This window comes from Rhinolophus ferrumequinum, chromosome 25, assembly GCF_004115265.2.
Source record: "Rhinolophus ferrumequinum isolate MPI-CBG mRhiFer1 chromosome 25, mRhiFer1_v1.p, whole genome shotgun sequence".
Taxonomy (NCBI): Eukaryota; Metazoa; Chordata; class Mammalia; order Chiroptera; family Rhinolophidae; genus Rhinolophus; species Rhinolophus ferrumequinum.
Window position 1 is genome coordinate 34,147,022 of NC_046308.1, and position 22,990 is coordinate 34,170,011.

The following is a 22,990-nucleotide window of genomic DNA, read 5'->3' on the forward strand; positions in this document are numbered from 1 at the left end:
TAATTCAGACATATCCTAACTATACAATTAGAAGAGCCAGTGGTCTTCATGAAACCAGTTTAAATCAGAAAAGGAAAAGTATTTAAAGAATTTTCTGACAATGTCATGGGAGTCAGCAAAGACAAATATCAAAGTAATTCTCGAATGTTCTAGAATATGTGGCTTGGCTCCATAGAAGGATGGGATACTGCCCAGGCTTCTCATAGCATCTGCCTCAATCTCTGCATACTCCTGATGAGCCAGAAAGTGCCTTCTGTATGTGGGCCGCCCCATCTGAAAAAGCAACATGTTCAACCTCGGGATGAAGTCAAGAGGCTACTGGCCTGGAGCCTGCTAATGGAGGTGTATACATAATATTCATTCCTATAATTCTAGAAACCCAGTTCATGCATAACTCCAGGAACTGGAAATGTACTCTCTCGATCTCCACCATACCATCACTAAGGCGAATTAACATTCTCAGGGCGAATGAGTCTTAAAATGGCAACTGTACAATGTGTACACCCTCCCAAATCCTGCAGGAAGCAGACCCCTCGGGTTTTCAACATGACAAAGAGAGGCAAGGAAGGGTGGTGTCAAATGTGATGAGGATATTTTCACATTCTGGCATGGAAAATCTTAGCTCACTTTTCTATAGGAATTAAAACTTTGGTGACAACCCACTCATCAAAAATTCAGATTATAGGAAGGAGAAAAAGCAGCATATCCCCCAAAAAGAACATATATCTTCTCCTTCCTATATTCTTTAATTCCAAAGTAATCCCATTTTAATTACATTTATAAATTTAAAATGGTTAATGTGGTGCTATGTTAGACACACACCCACCTTAAAACTGCACTTTAATTTCCAACTGAATTGCACATATAAATTTGAAAACTGAATACTGGGCAGATGAGAACAATTTTACAGCCTCCCTCACATGAGCTGCTTTGAAAACCACAGATGCACTTTAATTCCTTCAACTGCATGTATAAATTTTTAAAAAGTTAATGCCATACTGTAGAGAAGAACTTTAATTGAGTGTTAACGAGCTGCCAGATCAGCTTCTAGCCAGCCCCATTACACAGCAGGGAGCCTCAGAGGGGTCCCCAGGATACAGAACTAAAAGTGTCTAAATAAACCGTATGCACTAGCCACCTTCCCATACAGCCCAATCTGGTATTTGGACCCTCATCCTTGGGCCTGGTCTTTTCTTTGAAAGGAGATTGAGTCAGATATATGCAAGAACACATTTACCTCATAGAGGAGGGCAAATCTGGAGCAACCCAAGGCCATTCTTTTTAAGGTGACTGCGACACTTGTTTCCTTGAGAATGCAAGAACATGAGGGCCAGCGAGAACCTGAGAAGTCATGTAAGCCTCCTTCCTTATTCTGTCAATGAAGAAATAAAAAAAATTTTATTGAAAAGGTTGAATGACTTGATCAAAGTCACACAATGAGTTGGTGATCAGAATCAGAAATCAAGGTCATGGTTTTTTTCAAATTATAAAGCACTGCTACACTAAGACAATTTTGAATTTGGAGTTTTAACAAAAAAACACACACACACATCATTTAAAAAGACAAAGAGGTCTATGACATAAATAGGCAAGTCTCTGCCTCACGGCTCCTCATTGTCAATTCCCACTCTTCAGAAGCTACCACTCTCAATCCTGGAGGCATCCATTCCTATGCTCCCAGTGGGACTGCTTGTTTTCCGGCCACACAGCTGTACTTCTACTTCTTTCCTGGGAATATCTTTCACTTCCATCCTACATTTTTCTGGACCCCAGGTCTTCCTCTTTGGATATTACTCTAGCTTCCAAGTTGCTGTTGACAAGCCTAGCATCATTCTGATCCCTAACATTTGGTTTGTCATCCTAGCCACCACAACTGCCCCTCTTCCCAGGAAGATTTTTAGGAGCTTGTCCTGTCACTAATATTCTGAACATTGACAATGACAGGCTTTGCAGGTAGGAGTTGTTGGTTTTTTAATATATATTATTATTATTAGTTGCAGGTGTACAAAACAACATAATGATTAGAATTTACACCCCTCACAAAGTGATAATCCCACCAAGTCTGACACCGTACATGGCTATTACAATCCCATTGACTATATTGCCTATGCTGTATTTTACACCCCGTGACTATATATATATATATATATATATATATATATATATATATATATATATAATTATAGCCGACATTCAATATTATTTCACATTAGTTTCAGGTATACAGAGTGATGGTTAGGCATTTATATAATTTGTGAAGGGATCCCCAGATAAGTCCAATTGGGGTATAAGTTTCTGCATTCAATGTATTGAACACTTGTTTAATCCTTTCAATATGGAATATAATTGCCTTCAGTTCTGGGATATTCCTGGAAATATTTCTTTGAAAAATATCTTCTTTTTGTGTAACTTCTTTTAATTGAAGGATGGACTTTCTGGATGGATCCACATTATTTTCCTGTTTTATAGCTGACCTACTGAATGTTTTGTTCTGCTTTAACATTATCTTAAAATTCCTCCATTGACTCTTAAAATTCCTTTCATCATACATTCAGTCATTAAGGGCAGTTCCTTTCTTTTACTTATTCCTTCTCGTAGCATCCTATTCTTCTTTCAGGGATGTAGCATTGTTATTCTAAGATCAATTGGAGGACTTTTAAAATGTTTTCTTCTGATCCCTGCTTTGTCTCTTTACTCCTAGGTTGTTTTTGTTGTTTTGTTGTTGTTGTTTTACTTTTGCATTGGTGTTGGTTTTTCATACTAGAGGCTTTTGTCAAATATCTGGTGATTCTTGGCTCTCCATTCATATTTAAGAGAATTAGAGATTAAAGATTTTGTGTACATGAGTTGGACTTGTGTGGTGATCATTTGGGCTATGCACAGATACTTTGGTTCTTTTCTTTCTAGGCACGTGGTAAGACTTGTGGCTTCTGAAGTTAGTTGTGGCCATGTGACTTACTTTGACCAATGGCATGTGTGTTCTCCTTCCCTCTGCCGTGGCAAACAACAAACCTCCAGATGGTGGCTACATCAGCTTCTGTCTTGAAGTGAGAATGACTCAGAGCAGAACCCCTGAACAATCCACAAGAACAGTTAATGTGAGTGAGAATTAAACTCCTTAATATAAGCCACTAAGATTCTAGAATTGTTTGTTACTATAGCTTAACCTATACTATCCCGAAGATACAGAAATTGATGTATAGAGTGGGCAATTGTCATATCAAATACTAAATATGTGGCATCAGCTTAGTGGTCCAGCAGTGGGCAACAAGCAAGCTTCTCAGAAGTTAGAGCAACGGTGATCTATGTTAGACAATGGGTAAATATTTGGTAAAACATTTAGATACTTTGAGAAACAGAAAATAACTGTGACGATTAATTTTATGTGCCAACTTGACTGGGTCATGGCATGCCCAGATATTTAGTTAAACAAATATGGGTGTGTCTGTGAGGACGTTTCTAGATGAAATTAACATTTGAATCTGTAGACTGAGTGAAGCAGATTGCATTCCCCAATGTGGATAGGCCTCATCCAATCTGTTGAGGGCCTGAATAGAAAAAAAGCTTGAATAAGAAAGAATTCTTTTTCTCTGCCTAACTGTATTAGAGCTGTGATATAGGTCTTTTGCCTTCAGACTAAGATTTGGACTAGAACTTACATCGATTGGCTGTCCTGGTTCTCAATACTTCAGACTCTCTTTATAAAGTGTATATATATTATAAAGTGTATATATAGTATACTATATATATAATTATAGCTTATATATTATATATATAAAGTGTATACATATTATATATATACTAGAGAGAGAGATAGAGACAGATATAGAGATAGAGATATAGAGATACATTCTATTGATTTGGTTTCTCTGAAGAACCTAATACACCAATTTAATGAACTTGTAGCTCTAGGAAACAAACTGTTAGGAGGTGCATTTGCTGATGTGAGTTGCATTTGGTATAAAGCTAAACACAAAAGATAGTGATGAGTTTAGAAAAGATTGTGCGAGTATCCAAGTAAAAATACAAAGGCACAGAGTCAATAATTTGGGGATTTTCACAATTGGAAGAGGGAGCTGCTTCTCCTACCCAAGTTGTAATAGAAAAAACTGAGAAGACCTATGAGAAAAAGAAAAATTTAAAGAATGACTATAAATTAACCTTAAAGTAAGAGCTATAAAAAGTATGGCAACCACATCAAATGCTGAAACTCCTGAGTGGACTAGGATGTTTGTTTTTAAAAGGAAGGAAGGAAGGAAGGAAGGAAGGAAGGAAGGAAGGAAGGAAGGAAGGAAGGAAGGAAGGAAGGAAGGAAGGAAGGAAGGGAAGAAAGGAAGAAAGAAAGAGAGAAAAATGGGGGAGGGAGGGAAAAAAGATATGGCATCCAGAAAATCCTTTCTTTTTTTTTTTTGTCTTTTTTTTTTTTTTTTTTCCATCACCAAAAAGGATTTATTCGGGAAAAGGAAAAGAAAAAGGAAAAAAGAATGCAACACGGTACATACAGACCCGGCAAGTCACATGCAAGTCTCAGAAAATCATTTCAAATGAAAAAATGACTTAGGGAAGAAGCTACAGGTTTGGCTCTCCCACCAAAGCCTGATCAGATTTTTCCAAGGTACCTGCAATTAAATTGAGAGGAAAAAAAGGCATGAGAGCAAGAGAAGAAATAAGTATAGCAGATTTAAGAAGTTTTCTATAAAAGGACTGTATGTGTGGCTACTTGCACATGGAGCTGACTATAATAAAACAAGTAATAAGCTAACTACATTTCTGAGAGCTTTACATTGTCAAAAGTACTATCAGCCTGGACTGTGGCTCTTCAAAACTTAAAATGACCCCTGAGCTCCCACTATCAGTGGACAGAAAGTAAAATGAAGAGCCTGCTTAGTTCCAAAGGAAGGCATATTCCCCAATATCCACCTCAAAAGAGGCAAGGGAGGAAAATAAAAAAGAAAGAACATTGAAAAGGGCAGAGCAAGGAACCACAGAAAATAGTGGGCAAGGAAACAAGTGCAGGAAAAGGAATCAAAGCACAATCAAGGAACATTTTCCTCTCTTAGACCACGGGACCCTAAACATGACTGCCCAGTGGGAGTGACCACTATCCATTGCATGGCTCCCTTCCTTCCCCTTCCTGAATAAGACCATTTATTGGAGTTGTTCTGTGCCCTTCCATGAATATATATTACAAGGGTGGAAGGGAGGCAAATAACTTATTTTGTTATTTGGCTGTGAGTGTGTGTGTCTCTGTGTGTGTGTGTGTGTGTGTGATTCCCTGGTCACCAGATGGCTAGGAGCCACTTATGGACCTGAAATAGAGACTCCTGAGCATTATCCTTCGATGAAAAACCTGGTTGCATGGACCGCTGTTCCAGAGGTTGGATTTGATGACATTACTAGATGAGACAGTAGAGCGAGCTACCTCAAGGAGAGATAAGTGTAGTTTGCTTGTGGGAGGAGAATACATAGAATGTCGGAGGACCAGATGGTAAGACTGATATCCAAACTTCACAAATATTTCAGTTCTTCTCCTTCCAGGCATATGGAAAATTTCACTCCCTTACCAACTTTAGAGTTAGACATGGCCGTATGACTTGCTCTGGCCAATGAAAAGTGAGTGGGAATGATACGTGACACTTCTATGGGGAACTGTAGAAATCAGTGCAAACTCTATTTTCTTCTGCCATGCTGATGGCCAAAGCGCCTGATAACAGCTGCTCCACTGAGTCCCAGGATGCAGACAATGTGGAACAGAATCCCTCACCAACCAGTGATGGACATGTAGCTCAAGTGAGCTTGACTTTGATTAAGCTATGCTCGATATCTGAAAATCTTGTATTCAATGACAATCAGTTTTCTCAAAAAGGAATTATCCTATCTCCTGCTATGAGGATTGGTTGCCTGGTTTGGGGAGGACAATAAGAGAAGAAAGCTGGAAGTCTTATTGTTTAGTATGCAGATGTTCCACTTAGTCCTGCTTTATTGTAGAACATGTATCACCTCTTCCTCCTCTACGGAAACCTCCTGGTATCTGCTGGGGAAGGGTTAGAGCAGTCACATGGCTATGCAGGCTTGGGGAGATAATCTGGGGTCCACTACTTTTTAGCAGTCCAACATTCTCTTTTCAGCCACAGAGGCACATAGGGCATCGAAATCCAAGGCTCAAAGCTTTTCAGTTTGCTTTTTATTTGCTTCATGACACAGACACATACATACCACACACACACAGCACACACAGAAGCTTAAGTTTTAGCTTGCCTTTTTTTCATCTGCTTTCTAGCCCCTAATATTTGTTGTCATCTCTCATATGCTATTGTCTCTTTTCTTAATCTCTTTGTATTTATTGATATATTTTTTAATCCTTTATTGCCATTTTAATGAACTTTGGGGGAAGAGTCAAGTTCACACCAGCAAGTTTAACCAGTTGCTAATTCCACTTAAAATTCGCAACATTCCTTACTGCCACGAGGGAATTAGGGTTATTTATCATTCAATTTATAAGTGTTTACTGAGAAATAATTCACATACCATATGGGAGATACTGTCATAAGAACAAGAAAAAATAGAAGTCAATTTTTTTTATTTAGAAGTCTCTCTTCCTCTTTCTCTCTCTCCTGAGTTTGTAGAGTGTAGATATCATGTATCATTAATTTTTGCAGCTCCAGAGCCATCTCAATGATTATTTGATAATCAACAAATGTTTGTGTAATATTTTTGACACAGTTCCAGCCCTTAAAGAACATCAAATTCATCTAAAGAATAGATATGTTGATGATAGATAGATAGGTAGTTAGATAGATAGATAGATAGATGATAGATAGATGATAGATAGATAGATAGATAGATAGATAGATAGATAGATAGATAGATAGATAGATAGATGATAGATAGACAGATAGATACAGATAGTAAATTTTATCTGTAGATACAGGCAGTAAATTTTAAAAGGATAAATTCTAATGGAGTCAAGCTGATTTGTTTTCAACAGTAAAAGTTCTTCAAAACAAAAACCAGAGGATTAGAGATATTAAACAAATTATTTAGCATCACAAAGTATTATAATTACTATCCACTTGTGTATTTATGCTCAAACTTGATCTAAAAATGGGTTTAAATTGGCCAGACCCCAGTTAGCTAATGACATAAACGTGGCTTTTAGCACTCAGGACAGTACCTTTACTCTTAACAGCACTTCAAAGAGCCCAAGACTGGCCTTGTCCAAGGAGCTCTTTGAAAGCTTCAGAGAGGAGGTGGGGTTTCACAGGAACCTCAATGATCAGGTGAGCACGTCACTACTCCCAGTGCAACTCTGAGAGAGGGCTCTCAATAATAAGTAATTCCAGGAGAGTGTGCTTGTGTTACAAAGAGTATGTGCCCTTGTAAGTCCATGAAAGGCCTTCTGCCCACAAACATTGTGTGTTCCTTTCTCTTAAATTCTCAAAAGCACAGATAAATATGAGGCCCCCAGGGGCAGCAGGAAAATCTGGATGATTTAATCTGATGCAGGTGTGTCATTTATTGAGTGCCCGCTCTAGGCTATAATTTCCACATACTTTGACTCATAAAGTCCAAGCCTCATAGCAACCCAGCTTAACAAATAGAGTCTAAGACCTGCCAAAGTTCAGGCATCCCAAATTCTAACCCAGACACTTGATCCCATAATCACTGCTCTCTCACTAGTATATGCTGTCTCCATATACTTCATTTTAAATTATGGTATCTGCTTTCTCTAGCATCGTTTTCTCTTCCATTGTCTCCCTACCCTCTACCTACCAGGGGCAAGCACCAAGGAGCAATGAGATAAACCACAGGCAGAGAAAGGGCCAGAAGCTATACAGCACCAGAAGGCTGAGACATGCTTAACCTTAAAACCCAGAGGGTCTCTGTGGGCAAAGTCAAAACAACTGATCAGATTTGAGAGATGCTCTGACTTTCCTATCTCTGACCACTCAGGTGACATCAGGAGGATGGCACAGAACCCAGGGCCCCTTGAAGATGCCTCCTGTTTGAGGTGAAGGGGAAGAATGTATGAAAAACAGCAGAGCCCCATGCAGACACTTGTAAATGAGAGTAATAAATAAGGAAAAATGATGGATTGAGAGAGGGGAGCAAGTCGGTACCCTGCTTTATATAAGAGAAACGGCTCCACTGGGTTTGCTGAGATGATTCCCTGGAGAGCATCAGAGAGTTTGCACAAAGTCTGGTCTGTGAACTCCCACTCAGATGGCTCCAGTGTATGAGGACAGGAAGCAGCCTTTAAACCTGCCTGATCTCACAGAAGGGAGTAGGAGGGTTGAGAAAGAGAGGCTGGCAAAAAGCCAGTGTGCAACAAAATCTTACAGTCCCTAAACAAGGTTGAAAATCTTGACTATGGTGGTCTGATTACCAGAACTTTGATGGCTCATTGACAAGTTTTTAAAGTCTCAAGAGTTTTAGGCTTCCACTTCTAATCCAGGTTGGAATTAGCCATCAAAGGCAGGTGTGTGACTCAGGCAGGGAAATCAAAGTAAACTTCTCCTAAATGAGAAGTCAAAGAAGTAGCAGGTAAGAGTTAAATTGCCCAGTCCTCTCCATTGTAGCTCAGAATATTTTGCAGTTTCATTTTTTAAATCCCTTAATGAAATGACTAGCCAATTTTGTTCTTAGAGAATTTTGGTTCTTCTAAATCAAAGAGTAAGGTCAGATAGTTCAGCTAATGGACAGATGGAAGGAGAGCCCATCGATGAAGATCAAATACTTACCGTATATTTACTCTATTTTTATCCTATTTAATTCCCTCGAGAAAACTCTGAAGAAGGTATTCACAGATGAGAAAACGGGAGGCTCAGAGTAGTTCAGTAGCTAAGCAAGATAACAATTGTAGCAAAACTGGCATTTGAGCCCAATTTTCTCTGATTCCAAAGCTTATATTATCTCCCCTATATCATGCAGGAAGAAAAGCACCGTGTTTTATAACTCCAAACCACATTCATGACAAGCAAGCTACTTCATCACTGTCTCCCATGATAAGAGTTCAAACTGGAGAAACCCCTAAAACATAGTACACCTAGGATGCCACTGTATGTCAACTCTTTTTGCTACTTCATAATTATAAATTAGGATGTGCAAAGAATTGAGGAAGACCTCTCTCTCTCTCTCTCTCTCTCTCTCTCTCTCTCTCTCTCTCTCTCTCTCTCTCTCTCTCTCTGGTTGAAGTAACTCAGCTTTTGCCAACTCATTTCCCCCACCCCCCTATCCGCAGCTCTAATAGTCTCTCTTGCCTTCTGATCTTCAGCAATGTATTCATGTATTCATTTAAAAGTTCTGTCTGTGCTGAAGCTGGTGCTGCTTGTAATTGCTGGCGGCCAAAAGCTGTTCTGTTTTTTCTGGCTGAGTGTACCAGGCAATCATCAGCTGTAATTATTTCGAGTCTTGTTACAGATGGAACTTCGAGGTTTTCAGTCTTAAACAGAATTCATTATTCAAATGTTTCCAGAGCTGACAGGAAGGGGCAGGAGTGAGCCCACTAATGAACTCAGGAAGCTACCAAACGTTCAAGAGAAGAGGCCTGACCAGGTCATCAGACACCATGGTGGCTAAATGTGTCTTTGAACCTCAATGTGCTTATCCCACCATGTCACCCTTGGGATTTCAGTTTGATCTTGTTAACTATTGTATTTCTTCACATCTACCTTTTCCAGGGACACAAATGTGCATGACAATCTCCCTTCTCCAAACCCAGAAAAGGGCACGTTAAGTGAATCTTTAGCTCTCTCCAAAGTGCAATCATAAATCTCTCTCCTTTACAACCTTACTTGGATTAATAGTGACTTTCCTGGGAACAGAGCTCTTTTGAGAAACAGGGCAATTTCAAAGCTCCAAGGGAGAGAAGCAGTTCTCATGATATCAACTCCACTGGTACCAGGCTCCAGTCTAGCTTTAGAAACTTACATTAGTAGTCTCCGGGGTCCTGGAAGCTTCATGAGCAAGTAAGTGAGGTGCTGTTCTGACTGTCCAACTAGCTGCCCCATCCCTAGAGGATAGGGGACTCCAGAGGGAGGAGTAGAAAGACCAAGATTCCATCTCTCAGGATTCCTCTGAGAACAAGATTTGCATAGAAAGCAACTTTAGGGCCAGGGTTTAGAGGAGAATTTGGGAACAACAGTTATTGAGAGGTGGGGCCCTTTGTCATAAAACACCTGTCTGACAAGACTCCATACATCCCTTCACCCCCATTCCAAAATGGCAGGCACGGCATACACCCAGTCTCTCTCCATCTCCTATCCCAGAAGAAGGGCAAAGTGTCCAGTGTGGATTCAAACAATACAAAGCCCAGTGCTCCTGGAGAGGATAACATCTCTGATTCGAGAAATAACTACGCATTGGATACTTCTTCCACTGCTCCTGGCAATTTCAAACTTATTTTCAGTCTGTTGTTCATTCAGCTCCTGTTGTGTCCTGGTTTTAGCCTTTTGCTCTTTGGCCCTATAATTCCAATTACAGAATGCAGATTCTGGCTCATACAATTGAATTGCTCTCACTCTCTCTGTCTCATACACACACACACACATTTTCTCCACCTCCCCAACCTTCTCTACCAACCCCCTCTTTCTGTCTCCATTTTTCTTTCAGTTCCCCCTTTCTTCCTCCTGCCTTTCTCACCCTCTCTGCCTCGTTTCCTTCCTACCTTCCATTTTCTCACTTACTGTCATTTTTCCATACTCCCACACTCCTTATGCCCCCTTCTACACACACATATATCCACACCATCCTATCTGGCCATTTCCCCCTATCAGGGTCCACAGGCTCCTGAAAATGGCACTTGGCTGACCGGGGCCTCTGGCATGGGGGCTGGAGCAGAGTGGCAGGCAGGACAGGACGAAGGCAGGAGGAAGAAACAGCAGGGAGATGCAAAACAGATGGCAAGTCAGCTCTGGCTACACAGCAGAGGCATCTCCCAACCCCCTGAAGGTACCTACCTCCCTTTGGTGATATCTACACCAGCTCATCACACTCCTCCTTCAATCTGCCACAACAAGTCTCCATCTATTCAACCTGGCAAGCATGTGTGAGGAGCCGACTATGTGTTTAATGCTGGCCGTGTGAGCAAGTGGGCAAGGAAAGTAATGAAAAGGTCATAAGCTCATCTAGGTGGTTGATCTATAGCCTAAATCAGAAATCTACACTTACACAGACTGTTCCCTGGCAGGCTTTATACAGTGCAACCAAGGTGTAAGGCCCATGGAAGCCCATTATCGCAGTTGTAAGTAAAACTGGAAGGCTAAAACTTGTGGTTTCTCTGTTCCTCTCTTGTTTTATCAGATGATCCTGTGTAGGAAACATTTCCCTCAGCAGAGGGAAATAGAACTAATATGTATTAATAATTTATGTGTCAAGCACCATGAGCCCTGAATGTGGGTAGGTGAAAGGAAAGGCACTGAATTCCCTGGCAAGGTAGGTGGCATAAGCCAACGCTGATTGAGAATAGCATTGTGTGCTTTGCAGAGAGTGAGCCCACACATCACTAGAAAAGATGGGCTATACATTGGAAAAAGTGGAAAGCACAATGCCACAGACATCGGGGATAACTTGGTCCTGTATTACCAGACCAGTGACAGAGACTGGATTTATTTATAATCAACAAGAGACTGTTTCTAAGTGAAGGAATGCTATATAGCAATAAACTCCTTTTCAGGGAGATTCAATGGGCAAAGGGTAGAAAGAATAGCAGAAAAGAGAACTGTAAAGAGACAATTTCAATGATCCAGCTATGAAGTGATGAAAGTCAGAACTTAGGTTGATGCAAAAGTAATTGCAGTTTAAAAGGTTAAAAATAATTGCAAAAACTGCAATTACTTTTGCACCAACATAATAAAATGGTGGAAGTAGAATTAAAAAGAATTCAACGGATACAAAACGCTCTTTAAAATACTATAGGACTTTAGTCGATGATGGAGCAAGAGGAAAGCGTCAGGAAACATATTGTCTTTGAACAGTAAGGCAAATAAGGGGAGTTGCTAGTGGAGCAAGGTGTCAGAATAAAGCTGGTGGGGTAGGGAGAGCTGGGAATTCAGACATCTACTATTTGCCAAGTATTTGTTGAACACTTCACACAAAGGACGGTACTCAGCATCTAGTTGGGGAGATAAAACATATATATTTGAAAACAACCAAAACATAAACTGCATATGGAACAGATGAACAAATGAAAAATGCTGTAGTATAAACCTATACATAAATACAAGAATTGCATTCGTAAAGGGAGAGAAGTGAAGTTCAGTAACTTTTCATGAATTTAAGAATAAAAGAGTAAATTGAAAATTTTTTGAGCAATGTTCTTTTCTTCTCTCATTTTTTTTCTTAATCTCTTCTTCCTTCTCCTCCACCCCACCTCAACCCCACTTGTTTTCTTCTCTGTGCCTCTGTCTCATGAATTTTCATGCTCACACTACCAGGAAATCAGGCAGCAGGCCTCAGTGATCTTTGATGGGCTCTACTTCTTTCTATTCTTACCACACTAAATTTTCACAGCGTTTTTTTCTTTTCTTTTTTTTCTTTTTTTAGTTCAGTAGCAGTCCTGAGTTGGGGGCTGCAGACAGATGTTTCTCCTTTTTGAGTCTTGGGAGGATGGAAGGGAGGAGGACTAGACATGGAAGAGGGTAGGCATACAATATAGTGACTCAGGTTAGGAAATTTTTCTGGTGTCTTCCCTGGAGAATCTTGACAAGTCAAAGCCATACACTCAGAACTGGGCAGGTGGGAGGCCCTGGGGCCTGATACTGGGTCTGCCTTCTGGGAAGGAGTCAGCACCTGGAGAGGTGCCCAGGAGAAATGGCTATATCAGGCCAAGTTCAGGCAAGCAGTCACAGGGAAGAATCTAAGACAGAGGGCAGGGTAATTGAAGATGAGTGGAAGCCAGTGATTGGGAATCAGAGCTGGCTATACTGGGGAGCCCAGAGAAGCTGGATGTTAGGGTTAGGTATAGGATTAGGGTTACGGTTACTGGAAGTTTGTCCAATGAGATCAAGACCCTGCTGTCAGATTGGAGGCTAGAACAGTGCTCCAGTTCCAGAGAGGAGAATGGTAAGAGGATGTAGAGCCACACTCCTAAGAAGCGCCAAGCAAGTAATAAACAACAATTATTTCCACAGTTCATTGAGCACTTTTCTACGGCAATTCCAGACCTTTTAGTGTATCATTTAACCCTAAATACCAATAACAATATCACTATGAATTAGTAGTAGCATCCTCATTTTGCAAAGGAAGAAACAGACTCAGAGAGGCTATCCGGCTTGACTCACACATGGCAAGGAGCAGGGTTGCAACTCCAATCCAGGTTTTTGTTATCCCAAGAACAGGAGTTTTAGAGAAGGAGACAAAGGCAGGAGAGAAACTCCAGAAAAGATCTTGCTCCTGGAAATGGAGGTAATGCAAAGTCCAGACAAGAATCCAGGTGGATCCAGGCCAGACCACGTGTATTTGATTAGCAAGGCCTGAAATCTTGCCCACCTGAGAGCAGGGTTAAATGTGGGTTCTGGGGATTCACCTGGGCCTGCAAATGGCCCCAAACTGACCTAGCTCAGCGGTGAAGGGGGAACCCAGAGGCTGGGAACCCATTTGGCTTGCTTTATTTGCCCAAGATTTCGGAGCTACTTCAAAGCCACTTCTAGAGCCACAGTTTTCCAAGTCCTTTCTACAAAATTGTGACCTTAAAGGGTTCATTCATTAGCTTAGGCAATTTGTAAACCTCTTTGGACCTCCAGAAAAATAAGATTAAGCACAGCTATCTAAAGTCTCTTCCAGCAGCATAATTCCATCACCCAAAGGTTGATAGCTCGACCCAGAATACAAGATAAGATGCCTCAGAATCTGTGGGTGGCTAGCTCTGGAAGAGCAAAGAGGAAGGGCTTTTTATTCAGAGTGGCTCCTTGAGGAAAACTCTCTAGTCACTGCTGAATGATGTTGGTGGTAGCTTTCCCACTACTGTGGCTCCTGGCTAGCTTGTAGTAAGAGATGAGGCTTGACGCCTTGGGAAAGCATGAGTGTTTTACAGATTTTTTTACTTTCCAGTCTGTAGGTATCATTGAATTCTCTGCACTCCTTCCATCTGTGGTATTCTGTGATCAGTGAAATCTATAAGATGCTGCTGCTAATGAGATGGCAAATGATTCCCATTCATAAGTGCCTAGTAAACCCCCTACTATGTGCCACGGACTATGAGAGAGTCAATAGGCAAGTGGGCAACAAAAATATTAAAGAATAGAAGAGGAGCTGTGACTATCTTCTCTCAACAGGATGCAGAGCATCAGGCCTGTACAGCTAGCAGTCCTGTAATTCAAGGAGATAAGCAAACCACATTTCTACTTTTCTTTCCTCATGTAGTTCAAGAAATAAAATTGGACTGGCAGAATCTTTTCCACTTAGTAACACTGACTTTGTCTTACGTGTGTTTATTTTTTTTAATATAAGAGCCCTGAAGGAACATAATTAAAATATTATAATTATTTGTGTTGAAGTATTTGCTTTTACCAGTCGCTATTAAAAATATGCAAATTTGGAGAGGTTTTAGCATCCTAGCAAGCTTTCTGCCTCCTACCAGGTCCAATGTATTCCCTTTATGGAAATGTGTTGGTTGAGTCCCTTTTAAAATTATTGTTATTTGGTTTTAAAAAGTTTTTTTTTCCCCACTTCCCTATCAAACTGGCAAAATAATTAATTAGCTTCAGAGTGTTTTTGTCTTTGTGGGTTTTCCTTCCTCTCCAGCCCAGATTGGCAAATCAATAGAGAAGAATGTGACAGAATAAGAAATACAGAGAATCTCCATTCTCATATGAATCACTCAGATATTTTGAGATTCCTACGCTGGCTAAAGAGGGTAAGTCCTGACTTTCATACTATCTTGGATTAATTTTTAATTGTTTTCCTCAAATCATCAAAGCACTTTGTAACATTTTATTTACGCTAAAAATATCCCTGGAGGACATCCAGAGAGCTGGGACTATAAATGAGGAAGCTAAGGTTCAGAGAAGTAAAGCATATCGCTCAGGTTCTACCACCAGTTCAATACCTACACAGGGACCTGGAGAACTTGACAGACACACAAATGCTGGTCGAAGGTGCTGCTGCATTACAGCATCAAAAAGAAAGTGGTTCTGTTTCTGCCTAAACCGTTCTCTTTATATCACTGGGAAGTCCTCTTTCCTGATATCTGATAACCTTCATAGTTAAAACAGCCAGATGGACTTGTTTTTAACTGAAGTTTCAGAGAACAAAAGTATTTGCTGGAAGGATGCTGGCTGGCATCCTGACTAAACCAAGCTTGGGAAGTCCAAGAACCAGCACAGTGACTTGTGGCATTTCTCTCGTGTGGCACCTAGATGGTTCCACTCTGACCATATTTGTCCCCTCAACATCTCCTTAGTTTAAAACAGATTATTTGTTGTAGTTTGACCTAGTCTGGGTTATGAGTTTATCCCTACATTCACCAAGGTTGAACACACTGATTGGCAGCTCCATTTAAAGCATACGGAATGGGGAAGGGGCAGTACTCCAAGTGAGGAGTTGGTGAGTGTTGTTACCACAGGAAGGAGAAAAGGATACTGGTCAAATAAACACTGTATCTCATTTCTCACAGGTGTGGCTGCCAATATGGTGAAATGTCTTGCCTAAAATTGTAACCACCAGTAAGAAACCCAGGTCTCCTCTCTCCTGTCCCATTACCGCTCTTTAGGTTACATTTCTTAGAATAAATTCTGTGAGTCAGATTTGATAAACCTCATTCTCAGAGACAATAATCTCTGGGATTCTCTCTTTGTTTCACATACATTCAGATTTTCTATATCTCACTTTCTCAAACATCACCCCATTTCCATCAGTTGTTAATTTTGCAAGGTCTTCATTATTTCTAATTGTCCACATTGCTTTGTTTTTCTTGCCAGGAACTGATTTGCCAAGTGCGTTCAGAGTCCCAGGCAATGTAGAGTCAGCATTAATTTTCTCCTCTCGTTTATTAGTGGGTCAGTTTTTCTCTCTTGAATCTCTTTTTCCCTTAATACAATTTCAACTACAAAAAGACTGCCTGAGTCTCCTCAGGCAGTTTTTCTACCTCTGTGGAGTGAGGCCTTTCTTCTATTGTGATCTTGATTTTTCCCTCCCGGCTTTCACTGACAAAGCACATTCTGTGTCTCTGCTGTCCTTCACATTTACAAGAAAGATGTGCTCCTTTACTTGGAGATCTCACTCTAAGTCATCTTTTATGAGGTAAGGCTGAAAGGATCGGATCCCGAATTCTTCATCAAAAGGAATGATAATCTTCTGCACTTGCAAAGACAAAAAAGTTCCTTAGAAAACCTCAGCTTTACCCCCACAGGTAAAATTTTACTCTCCCTGATTTTCTCAGTTTTCTAAAGTATTAGGTTAGGGAGTCAAGCCCAAGGGCATCACCTGGGGACTCAATTTTATGGCTTACAGCAGGGCCCTGGCCTGTCTCTTGGTCTGCTCAGCCATTGTTATTCAGTGCTTACTAAAGTCACACAAAAGTATAGTTATTGAATTTGTAAATGACTCAAAGCTAAGAAACACTGGGTGAGAGAACTAATGACAGGCTGAAGTTATGAACAAAGCTTAATCATATAAAATGTAATAGATTATGTCAACTATAATTTAATATATATATGGTCACGGGATATGGAGTACAGCATAGGGAATAAAGTCAATGGAATTGTAACAGCTATATGATGTCAGACGGGTAGTAGATTGGGGGATAGGTGTTACCACTTTGTGAGGGGTGTAAATGTCTATTACATTATTTTGTACACCTGAAACTAATTTTTTTTAAATGTAATATATTTTTTAAAAGGCAAAGTACCTCACATGGGTCAAAAAATAAAAGAGAGAGAGAGAAAGAAACACACTGTGTGGGATAAGAGATATGTGTCTTGGAAGCAACTTATGGGAGGAAGACTTAGCCATTATACATGACAAATTCTGAATATGTGGTATTGTTTGGTTATCAATTGCTCTGTAGCAAACCACCCCCAATTCCATTATTGTTTGTTTGTTTGTTTTTGCAGAAATTGACAAGCAGATTATAAAATTGATATGGAAGTGCAAAATTTGTAGAAAATCTCGAGCAATATCTTCAAAAAAACAACTAAGTCAGAGTATTCACAGTTCCAGAATTCAAAATTTACTATAAAGCTACAGTTATCAAGACAGTGTGGTACTGACATGAGGATAGAAATATAGATCAATGGAACAGAATTCAGATTTCAGAAATAAACCTTATGTTCATAGAAAATTGATTTTGACAATGGCACCAAAGAAATTCATTGGGGAAATTATAGTCTGTTCAACACATTATGCTGGGACAACTAGGTATGCAAAAAAAAAAAAAAAAAAAAATGAACTTAGACTTTCACTTCATACTGTGTAAAAAAATTAACTCACAACAAATTGGTCCATGTTATGTTCATGAAACAGTATTTTTTTTCCTACATGATACAATGGAGTAGAATTAAGACCACTGGATGGAAGCAACAGGGAGAAAAGACTAAAACACAAGAGAAAGAGGAACTTCACAATCAAATAAGAAGATGTTCAAATCTCCATACCTGAGATTCAAAAATGGGCAGACTAACCCTTTGACAAAAAGTAGAAGGTCACAAAGTATAATATTCAGAACTCATTAGTCATCCCTCTGTATCTATGAGGATTGGATCCAGGAACCCCTACCCATAGCAAAATCTGCAGATGTTCACTTCCCTTGTATAAAATGGTTCAGTATCTGCATATAACCATATACATCCTCCTATGTATATGGTTAAATCATCTCTAGATCACTTATAATACCTAATACTACACAAACACACACACACACACACACACACAAGGTCAGACAATTAAGTTCGTTAACTCATCCTAGAAAAAGCGCTACACACCTCATTGCTGAATATCACTATGGTCACCTTCAAAGTAGTCTCCTTGGGAAGTTATCACTGATTCCAGTGTCTAGCCCACCCTTCAAAGTAATTTTGGAACTGTTTTTCTGGAATGCCATCAGAGCTGGTGTCATATTACCCTTGATGCCCGAATGGCATCAAAATGTCTTCCTTTCAGTATTTCCTTTATCTTAACATAAAGAAAGAAGTTATTGGGTCCAGATCAGGTGAGTAGGGAGGGTGTTCCAATACAGTTATTTGTTTACTGGCTAAAAATTCCCTCACAGACAGTGGCGTGTGAGCTGGTGCATTGTCATGATGCAAGAGCCATGAATAGTTGGCGAAAATTTCAGGTCATCTAACTTTTTCACGCAGCCTTTTCAGCAATTCTAAATAGTACACTTGGTTAACTGTTTGTCCAGTTGGTACAAATTCATAATGAATAATCCCTCTGATATCAAAAAAAGGCTAGCAACATCATTGCAACAAGTTTGCAAACTTGTCAGACCTCGTGTGTGTGTGTGTGTGTGTGTGTGTGTGTGTGTGTGTGTGTGTGTATGTGTTATACAGTTTTGTTTATGGAATAAGGACAAGAAAATAAGTCTATACAGGTTTATTATGGATGCAACCATTGTCTGCCTAACTACATACTATGTAGTACACCTCACCCAAAATGTAATTTATTTCAAATGTTTTCAATCCATGGTTGTTTGAGTCCACAGATATAAAATCTGTGGACATGGAGGGCCAGCTATAATTGTATTATTGAATATGTCATATACTTGCTGCCACCTGACCTATTGATTAGAACAAATGTATGTAGAAATCGCCCACTATGAAGGTGGATTTATCAATTTATTCCTATAGCTCTATCAATTTACCTCATAGATTTTGAAGGGTTTTTATTAGATGCATAGACATTTAATATTGCCATATCCTCTTGATAAATTGAACACTGTTTTATTATGTAGTGATTCTCTCAATCCCTAGAAATGTCTTAAAGTCTATTTAATCTAATATTAAAATAGCTACAGTAACTTTATTTTGCCTGATGTGTCTTCTCATATCTATTCACTTTTAATCTTTCTGTGTTATCTCATACACAGGCAACTTCCATTAAGGTCAAAAATTTGATCCTGACATTAAAGCTACTTATGTGAAAACAATAATCAGAAGCATAAGCTGCTTTATTTTATTTTTTCAATAATCCACTACATATCAATCAAAAATCAATGCTCTGTGTCCTAAAAAATAAATAGACACAGTAAGGATTTCCAGTCAAGTTTTGGGAATATGTAAATGCTCTGCTTGCATCTTCTCATGACAACATCAAAATCACAACTAAACTATAGAACCATTATTGAGAAACACCTGAAATCTAACTGAACAGAAGTCCTGTAACATAGGAAATACAGAAGCCACACCAAGACTGGTAGGAGGGGTGGAGACACAGAACAGGCTGGTCTCCATATCCACATAAAGCTGTTAAAAATGAGGAGGGAGATTTTCCAGTCAAGATGGCAAAGTAGGTAAACACTGTACTCAACTTCTTTCAGGACCACGTCAATCACAACTAAGCTACAGAACAACCATCACTGAGAATCGCCTGAAGTCTAGTTGAAGCAAAGCCCTACAACTAAGGACATACAGAGGAAGCTACTTCAAGACTGGAAGAAGGGGCAGAGATGTGGAACAGGCTGGTGGGTCAAACACGTTGTGTTGGGAGGGAAAAATTGGGAGGGATATTCAGATGCAGAGGTCCTCCCCAGAGGAGCAAGGGGTTCCAGTCCTACACCAGGCTACCCAGCCCAGGGTTCCAGGGCTGGGGAGAGAAGTTCCCATAACTTCTGGCTGTGAAAACCAGCAGAAATTGTTGCTGAGTGAGACGGAGGGCAGCCGCAGTCCTAAAAGTGCTCCTTTTAAAGAACCCAGACACAGACTTACTTGTTAACAGACTCACCAGCTCTGAGCTCCAGCACTGGGACAGCAGCTTAAAAGGCATCAAGGAGATACAGGAAGGAACTGAACTGTCTAATTTCAAGGTGAGGGTTGGAGGAGCAGCTCTCTCCCTGAGGGAGGAGCTGGTAGAAGCCATTGTTTCTCTGTTGAGCCCTCCCACTCCCTGCATGCAGACACAGGCAGACAGCATATCTGAGTCTCCATCAAACTGACTATCACCTTTTGTCAGCCCTGCCTTAGTGATTCCCTGAGAACCTGCCCCACCCAATTTTTGGGTACAATCAAGCCATTTACAGTGTTTTTTCTATATAAAGAATCTGTCTTACCTCATGCTGAAGACTTTCATAAAATCTCTAAAAGATTCACAAAACCCGAACAAGTAGCATCTGGCTTCAATGTATCACACCTCTGGTTGAGCAGCCCTAAGCTCAGCACTATGATGGTAGGCCTTGATTTGCAAATTGGCCTCTTGAAGCACCTCTGAGCCCAGTGTGGACAATGGCCACCTGCGGATTGTTTGTGGTTCATACCATATGGCCCCAGGCAGGGCATAAGCTGTAGCTAAACTTGGCCTGTGATGAGGCCACTCCCAGGAGGCACAGGGGCTGGCATGCCTGGTGGTCAGCTTTGGACCTAGCCAGAACATCACCTTGCAGCCTCCAAGGATGACACACTCAATGGGAAGACTGGGCAGGCACCAGAGACCTGCTGAAGTGAACCCTGCTCTGTAGGCTCAGTCTTTGCACCAGCTCTTCCACGTCAGTCAAAGACAATGCTCACAACCAGTCAGCCTGAGGGTCAGTGCCTCCCATTAACATGCAAATAGCAACCAAGGCTCAATTAAAATAGGAGGGTACTCACAATCCACATAAGGGATACACCTGGAGCACCAGACTCTGGTGACCAGGGAGACAGCATGACTGGGTCCCTCAGGATGGACACCTACTATGTAAAGCCTCTCCACTAAAACCAGGAGGCATAGCAGCCCTGCATAGAAACAAGCACAGGGAGGCAGCCAAAATAGGGAGACAAAGAAACATATCCTGCCCCCCAAAACAACAACAATCACAAAAATAAAACAAAGCTCCAGAAAAAGAACTAAATGGAGACAAGCAATCTACCAGATGCAGAGTTCCAAGCACTGGTTACAAGGATGCTCGATTATCTCAGGGAGGACTTCAACAAAGAGATAGAAAATATAAATGTGGAGATAAAAAAACATAAAAAAGAAACAGTCACAAACAAAGAATACAATAACCTGAAATGAAGAATACATTAGACGGAACCAACTGCAGATTAGATGAAACAGAAGATTGAACCAGTGATTTAGAACATAAGGTTGCTGAAAACACCCAATCGGAACAGCAGAAAGAAACAAAATTTTTTTATAAATGAGGATAGGTTAAGGGGCCTCTGGGACAACATCAAGTGTATCAAAATTCGCATCATAGGGGTACCAAAAGGATAAGAGAGAGAACAAGGAATTAAAAACCTATTTGAAGAAACAATAACTGAAAATTTTCCTAACCTGGCAAAACAGATTGACATACAAGCCCAGGAAGCGCAGAGTCCCAAACAAGGTGAACCCAAAGAGGCCCACACCAAGACACATCATAATTAAAATGCCAAAGGTTAAAAACAAAGAAAGAATCTTAAAAGCAGCAAGGGAAAAGCAGTTAGTTACCTACAAGGGAGCTCCCGTAAGACAGCTGATTTCTCAACAGAAAGTTTGCAGGCCAGAAGAGACTGGGCACGAAATATTCAAAGTGATGAAAATCAAGGGCCTAGAACCAAGATTACGCTAACCATCAAAGCTATCATTTAAAATTAAAGGAGAGACAAAAAGCTTCCCAGACAAGAAAAAGGAATTCATCACCACCAAATCAGTATTACAAGAAATGTTAAAGTGACTTCTAGAAGAAGGAGGAGGAGGAAGAGGAGAAGAAATAAGATATATGACTAATAAAATGTCAATAAATACATATACATCAACAATTACTTTAAATGTAATGGATTAAATCAAAACCTGTCAGGTGGTTAATATACAAGAACAAATTCAAAATGAATTAAAGACTTAAATGTAAGACCTGAAACCATAAAACTCCTAGAAGAAAATGTAGGGAGTAAATTTGCAGACATTACTCTGAGTAATATTTTTGCTGATATATCCCTTTGGACAAGGGAAGTAAAAGAAAAAAATAAACATATAGGATTACATCAAACTTGAAAGTGTTTTCACAGCAAAGGAAACCATCAATAAAACAAAAAGGCAACCTACTAAAGTGGAAAAGATATTTGTTGATGATACATCTGATAAGGGGTTAATATCCAAAATTTATAAAACAATCATTCAACTCAACACCAAAAAAATAAACAACCTAATTGAAAAATGGACAGAGGACAGGAAGAGACATTTATCTAAAGAGGACATACAGATGGCCAACAGACATATGAAAAATTTCTCAGCCTCACTAATCACTAGAGAAATGCAAATGAAAGCCACAATGAGATACCACGTCACTCCTGTCAGAATGACTATCATCAATAAATCAGCAAACAACAAGTGCTGATAAGGCTGTGGAGAAAAGGGAGCCCTGGTGCACTGTTGGTGGGATTGTAGATTGGTGCAGCCACTATGGAAATCAATATGGAGGTATCTCAAAAACTGAAAATGGAACTATCTTATGACCCAGCAATTCAACTTTTAGGTAACTATCCAGAGAAATTCATGATGCTAATTCAAAAAAATACATGCACCCCTATGTTTATTGCCGCGCTATTTGCAATAGCCAAGACTTGGAAACAACTGAAATGCCCATCGGTAGACAACTGAACTAAGAAACTGTGGTACATTTATACAATGGAGTATTACTCTGCTATAAAGAAGGATGAAATTTTACCATTTGTAATTATATGGATGGACCTAGAGAACATTATGCTAAGTGAAATAAGTCACTTGGAGAAAGACAAATACCATATAATCTCACTTATACGTGGAATTTAAGGAACTGAATAAATTAGCAAAGTAAACAGAAATAGTCTCAGAGATATAGAGGAAAAACATGGTATGCTAGATGTGGGGTGGGAATGAGGGAGAAGGGGAAGGAATTAGT